Source organism: Hoplias malabaricus, chromosome 16 (assembly GCF_029633855.1).
Source record: "Hoplias malabaricus isolate fHopMal1 chromosome 16, fHopMal1.hap1, whole genome shotgun sequence".
Lineage (NCBI taxonomy): Eukaryota > Metazoa > Chordata > Actinopteri > Characiformes > Erythrinidae > Hoplias > Hoplias malabaricus.
This window is the reverse complement of record NC_089815.1, coordinates 23665849-23672751: the sequence shown is the minus strand read 5'-3', so window position 1 is coordinate 23672751 and position 6903 is coordinate 23665849. Positions and strand designations below refer to the sequence as shown.

At 37.5% G+C, this 6903-nt stretch overlaps 1 protein-coding gene across 3 annotated transcripts in view; it reads left to right on the top strand.

Moving 5' to 3' along the window:
- Positions 1 to 6903, top strand: part of adgrl2a (adhesion G protein-coupled receptor L2a) — a 160015-nt gene that overhangs the window by 11888 nt on the left and 141224 nt on the right. For all 3 annotated transcript variants that reach the window (XM_066647563.1, XM_066647559.1, XM_066647562.1), the window contains exon 3: positions 3596 to 3714. The gene's annotated coding sequence lies outside the window, so the exon portion shown is untranslated. The remainder of the gene's footprint in view (positions 1 to 3595; positions 3715 to 6903) is intronic.

Sequence of the window (6903 nt, the reverse complement as noted above, 5' to 3'; positions counted from 1 at the left end):
ATATATATATATATATATATATATATATATATATACATGTTTTTTCGTTGAACAGTGATGATATAATTTTTCTATCGACAGATCTTACAATAATCTATGTTCTTAAAGGTCATGTGAGGTCATATCAAAGGAGGCCTTTAAAGGCTTGCTACTGGCCATTCTGTTTGCCTGTTTGACAGGAGATTGCTACAGTTAAAGCATCAGTAAAGCTGGACCACTCTGACAGCTTTGCAAATAGTGTTGTTCACTGCAATTAAACATGCTGCTGGTGTAGTATCCAAGTGAGAGCACTCTATCATATCTACACCCCTAGTTTGTTTATTATTTGAATAATGTTTTTTCAAATAATTTACAGTATTCATCCTGGCTAGATTTAGAGGTGAGATGTAACTGTTAACACTATAAGCTCATTCAGTGTAAGTCAGTGTGACCTTTTTTGCTAAAGTAACATTGGCTACAGATGTCGGGTTAGCTCGCACCATGAGCAGAGAAATAAGTTAGGAGGGTCTACCCACCCAGAGAGTAAGGCCAGTTGTGCTTTATAAGACTCCCGGCGTTGGATGACTTCATAACCAGGAATCAAACAAGTGATCTTCTGATGTAAGGAACAGTGCTTAAATGACTGCATCAATTGGAGCCCGAATAACTTAACCATTATCTTAGTCATTGTTTATGGGTGTAAAACACTTGTATTTAATATTAACACAGTGCAATGTTAGCAGCTAGTTGTGCGCTCTCATTATCTTGGCAACATTTAGATGTAACACAGTCTTTCATGACAACATGACCTCCTATGCACTGACTTAATGCAAGGCATTGAGGCAGCTGTCTATAGTTTCAGAGAGCCATAGGGTGTTATCACAAATTAAGTCAAATTAAAATTGCCCTGTATTAGGATTAGTTTAGCTTCAAGTGAAATAATAATCAGTAATAGTAAACTCTTTATATACATTGGCTTTCTTGCTCCCGTATGACACAACGTGGTATTTATGTTAAGTGTGTTGTACTATTTGAAGGCAGCGCTGATATCTACAAGTTGTTGAAACATTATTGTTTGTGCTGTAGGCTTGTGCCAAGCATAAGGTTTAAAATGACTGGACGTGTCTATCAGCGCAGTGCGAGTGTTAGCGAGGTACGACACAGGACTGTATTTTTAACTGCCTGTGTGCGTGTAATGTTTCTGTAAGAAATGTGGCAGTGCAGATAAGACGTGGAGCAGAACTGGCCCAGCCACCCACGAGACTTTCAATAAAGAAACCATGACTCTATTCTCTCCACCAGAGAAAAAAAACTGCTTCTTACAAGGCCAGAAACAAGATGAAAGCCTTGGGTAACTTTAAAAGCATGAGACCAACTAAAGACATGTTTCTTTTCATTGTTCACAGTATAGTCATAAGGAATTATATAATGTGAGACATGTGGTGATTCCTTTTTTTAAATCTCTCATTGTAAAGGCAAGGTATTTTTCTGCATAATTAGTAGGTTGGATGCAGTTTTCTTTTCCATTATGAAGTCTAAAAATCTCATGTGGGTGTCTGTATTTTAAATCCAAAATATATCAAAGATATTATGTCGTATAATCTTCTATGTCATTTGAATTCATATTAATGTGACATCTTGCATTATAACTTTACATGTAATACTACGAACGTGGAAGGAAATGCTAGGAATTCAGTTGGCCAATTGTTTGTAGACACCTGCTCACGCAGTATTCCTTTCTAAATCAAGGGTGTTAATAGAGAGTGTGTTCCTATTCGCTTTAACACTTTTGGGAAGGCTCTACATTAGGTGTTCGAACAAAAAGTCCACTAGCAAGGTTAGGAGTTGGTCTTTGATGATGAAAATGGATAAACTTAAATTAAGGGTTTGAATTAGCTGATTCAGTAGTAATTTACTTACCTACTTGTGATTAATATTTATCTGTTTTTACGTGCACGTTTTTAACAAATCCATTTATAACTTTATATTAAGTATATTCAAGGGACATATCTCCAAAATCAAAACTGTTATTAGGTAATGCATGGTAACCACATAAGTGAAAAGCTTTTTGTTGATTATTGTCCTGGAACATATTTCTGTGTTTCTGGAAGAAGGCTGAAATATGGGAGTGGCCTGCTTCCTTTTGCTTTAGAACAATAAGAGGGGAACACTTGACCGACAGATTTCCTATCTGGCCTGAGAAGTGTATCACGCTGTGCTCCTGCTGTAATTACACCCTCTTCCCTTAAGAGCTGCAGCAATAAAGTCTCAGGAGTGATGGCAGCAGAGGCAGGACATATTAAAGGCCTTCTTTTTTCACTCCAAGCTGCACTTAAAAAGACCAGAATATATTAATATTACCGCTACAAGCCAAAATTGAGTTAGAAAGAGGTGTTTGGCATAGACATCTACAGGCCTTTTATTTGCTTCAGAGGTTAGGTTCTCTGCCACCTTGTGGTTGATTTACATGTGTAGGATTTTTTTTGCTTCAGTAAAGCTATTAAATTCATATAAAATCCTGTTTACATGACAAAATTATTTGTATTTTTTAAAGTAATTCCAGAACAGGATGTTCGCTGACGGGGATATCAGTAAAAAAAAGCCTTTGCATAAAACTGTACTTTTTGCAGTTATTTAGTGTAGATTTTCATAGTGTTCTTGGCCTGGAGATTGCTGCTTGCACCGTGTTTAATAGGTTTTCATTTTATATTTGTATTCTGAAAAACAGCAAACATTTGGATCAGATGGATTTCTTTGTAGAATTAAAATTAAATAGAATAGGATTGTCTCAGATTCGGATATGAAACAAATGGCTTGTACAACAAAGACAAACGTTACCTGATAAATTTGTAATTGCTACAATGTAATTTGCAGATAGCAAAGCTTACAGCATAATGAGAATCTGGGAATAATTTAGTGGCAGACTTCTGTTCGGAACTGATATTAAAATAAGTCTCAAAAGTCTGTAAACTGTAGCATGAAGTTTGAAAGTAGAGTGAACGCCCAAAGAGCAGTCTGTGATTTACAAATGAGGAGCCATCCCTGCCCCAGTGCCTCATAAATTTATTTGTCTTGACTGGAATTCAGCACAGTTGACTGATCTAATCCATATTCCCTGCCCAGTGTAAGTGCAATATTTCCATTTTGTGAAGCGCTTTCCTCTTAAATTTGCGCATACCTCAGGTGCAGCAAGTCGAGACAAATGCATCATTTGCTCGCCCGGGATACTTATCTGACCACACACACACACACACACACACACACACACACAAAAGTTTGTCCTCTTATTCCATACGTATACATATGCGCATAAATATATGTGTAATTATAAATGGTCTAAAACCTTGCTTTCTTTAAAATACAATACAATTAAAAATACAAATAACATAAATATGGTCAAATTTAATTAGCATTAAATTTAACCTGTAAGCCATAAGCTCACAACTATGCCATAATAAACCTGAAATAATTATAAAATATGACAGTGTTTTGTAATTTGTTATAATGTTGACATTTTGTCCCACGGAACTTGCTATGGACAGATCAACGTGTTTAAATCACTGACTATTTTACTGGAGCTTCAGCCCAGACAACAATTTCTGTGCTTGACCAACAGATTTCATATCAGCATTCCAGCGTTTATGGTGTGTTTGAAGAAGGCTGAGTTGAGAGAGGTCTGAAAGGACAGCTCTACTAAGCAGAGGCTCGAACTCTGACTGTTACTGCCTGCGCCAGGTAAGAAAACACCACCAACATGATATCATTTGACCTTTAGTGTGATTCGTTTCTGTGCCTCTAAAGGTGAAACCATTAGCCCCCTGCATCACATCCACCTACATGCACAATTCACAATCTTTGAATTTGGAGGCGCTTCTGTAATTCCATTTTCCACTGACCTTTTATAGGTCAGGTCAACAGCTTGCAGATGCCAGCGCCGAAAATTAGATCAATTTGTGTAATAGAAAACAGATTCTTGGACTTTTTTCTTCCTGGCTATGAAAACATTTGCCACAGTGTGTCTTCCCTCATAAAACGCCTCATTTGTTTTTAGTCAGCTGTAATGAATGTGTACAGTGGAACTCAATTAACTTCCATGAAAAAAGTAGGAGAGAAGAATTTGAATAATGCAGAACAGGGACCACCGATGGCATAATTTCACTTCACTGGAATCCTGTTCCCATGTATATTTATTATATTTACTGTTCACAGGTATGTTAATAAGGCATGGGGGAGTTTTTACAGTAGGAGTTTGGTAGTGTAAGTAGGACAGGGTGCTGTAGACAAATAGAGCATATATCATCTAAAGCCTGTCCTGGACTCCAGTCCTCTCATGGTGTAGGACTCTTGTAGACCTGTAGCATCCAGTAGAGGCTGCTGTAGTTCTGTGCTACATTAGTATTCTGTTGTGATCACACAGTGTAGCTCTCACTGGGGACGCACACATAATCCCCAGGCTCCGTCCTGTTTTTATCTTCATTTAATAAAACAGAGCATGTTTATGTAAATACTCTGACCCACAATCACTCAACATCTGCCTCCTGTGTTTCTTTATTCTCTCTACATCCACCACTACCATTCCAATCATCATCTAGTTCCCCACAAGTCATCATCATAATGTTGTTTTTGTTATTGTTATAATTGAAGGACTTTACTGATTTAATAGTAGCATTTGTAAATGTAGAAAGATTTCATCTTATTGAAGAAGGGATTTTTAGAATAAAAATGTATTCATGTAAAGTAATTATAATTGTGTAAGATTTAACATCATACAATTATATATGGTTGTATTTAGTCTTATGAATTAGATAATAATATATGCATTTCATATATATTTTTATATTTGTGACATCAGAAACTTTTGTTTTGCCCACATTTTTAACATTTTCATAACAAACAAATAGGCAAAAATGTGTTTTCATTCTCTCAACATTTTGTTATTACATAACACCAATAACAAATCACACATTCTGTTTATTGTATTATATAAAATGTTCCAACTTTTCTGGAAACGTGTATGTGAGTGTGTGTGTGTGTACCTGAACACACCCTGGACAGGGCGCCACACACACATGCACACACTTATGAACACTTTTGTATTGCCCATCCACTTTTTTTTTTTTGGATCGTGGGAGGGAATCGGAGCATCCAGAGAAAACCCACACAGACATGGAGAGAACACACCAAACCCCTCACACAGAGAGTTATCCGAGACTGGACCTGAACCAGTAACTCCAGGACCCTGGAGCAGTGTGACAGTGACACTATCCACCTACTTAGCTCCCATTCATCCTGTTCTTTTGTGGTCAGGACCCCCTCCATACCCCCACAGAGCAGGTACTGTTTAGATGCTGCATTATTCTCAGTGCTGTAGTGACACTGATGTGGCGGTGGTGTGTTAGTGTGTGTTGCTCTGGTGTGAGTGGTGAGTGCTTTTTAAGCACTATGCCAACTCACTGTCCTCCTTGTAGGTATAAATTTAGAGACATCTGTTGCTGTGTGTGTAAGTCCTCCACTAGTGATTCATATATGTAGCATATTGTCTTTCTAATATATCTTTATGCAGTCTGCTATCCTTTCTGTATGTGAGTGATTGGTATTAACAGACTGCCATGAAGCTGTTAAACCTGTGGCACAGGAAACTTTCCCTCTGCACCTTCCCTGATTCCTTTTTTTTTCATTCTCTTTAAATCATTCATTCACAACTCCATCCTCAGCGGTTCATCTGTGAATGTGTTCAGCTTGAATTTAAACATTTAAAGCAAGGGGTCCTTCCTCTGACAAGGCTAAAAACTGCTCTTGACCAGGCAGCTCTCGAATACAGACAGAATTCATTATAACAGGTGGCACCTCATTGGACAAATTATCATCTGCTCTCTCTCTCTCTCTCTCTCTCTCTCTCTCACTCTCTTTCTCTCACTCTTCATCCTGCAAACTGATCAAAGGCTGCTTTACATACACACCCCCACTCCTTCATTAATAACTCACCTATAATGTAAGATCAGTATTTCTGTGTGTATGCCGTCTAACTGTCAGAATCTCTGTCTTTTGGTTTGAATGCACAGTGTATTGTGTAGGGTTGTACTCGGTTGTATGTATAGGGTCAATGTGTCTCGATACCCCCATGTTTCTCTATTCTCTTTACTTTGTTGGATCTAAGAACACCTTGATAAGACAAACACCAAAGTTCTGTGAATATTCCATCCACTCTGACTACTCAGCAGACTCATCTACACTGAAAGAAGACCATATCACACAGCATGCTTTAAAAGTAGTCTTTCACAGGCTCAGTGCAGTTACATGTCTCACCTGAGAGGTCTCATAATATCATCGCTTTAATATCATTTATTAAGATTTAAATGTTTCAGAACATTTGCACAGGGCCCAAAAACACAATAAACAGCAATTATCCTGAAATGTGTTCTCTGTAGACAATGTGTACATATTTTCACTTAAAAAATATATTACACAACAGCTTAAAATGATCTGTAGTTTCCTTTGGGAGCAATAAACTGTTATTTTCTGTTCTCAATGTTTTGCTCATGCATTAGAGGTGTGTAAAACCCTTCAGCATTGGGCTTTTGAGCAGATGGAACTACGTGATGGAGCCAAAACTATTAATCCAGCATCATTACCTGACCTCACTGCTGCACATGTTGCTGTATTAAATCTAATTGTGACAGCAGTGTTCAGACAACTAGTCTAAAGCACTTCTCCGAAGAGACCTCATATTAATACCATTCATTTTATAAGAAATACTAGACGGACTGTTGTCCACATATTTTTGGCCATATAGATTTATAGCAGCCGTCCTACTTTCCATTGATCATTTGCATATTTTTTCTTCGTTGTCACCTGTGCTTTTATTTAATGAGTTGGATAAATTGCAGGTGAAGAAAAGTGTGTCGTTCTGTGGACAAATGTCTG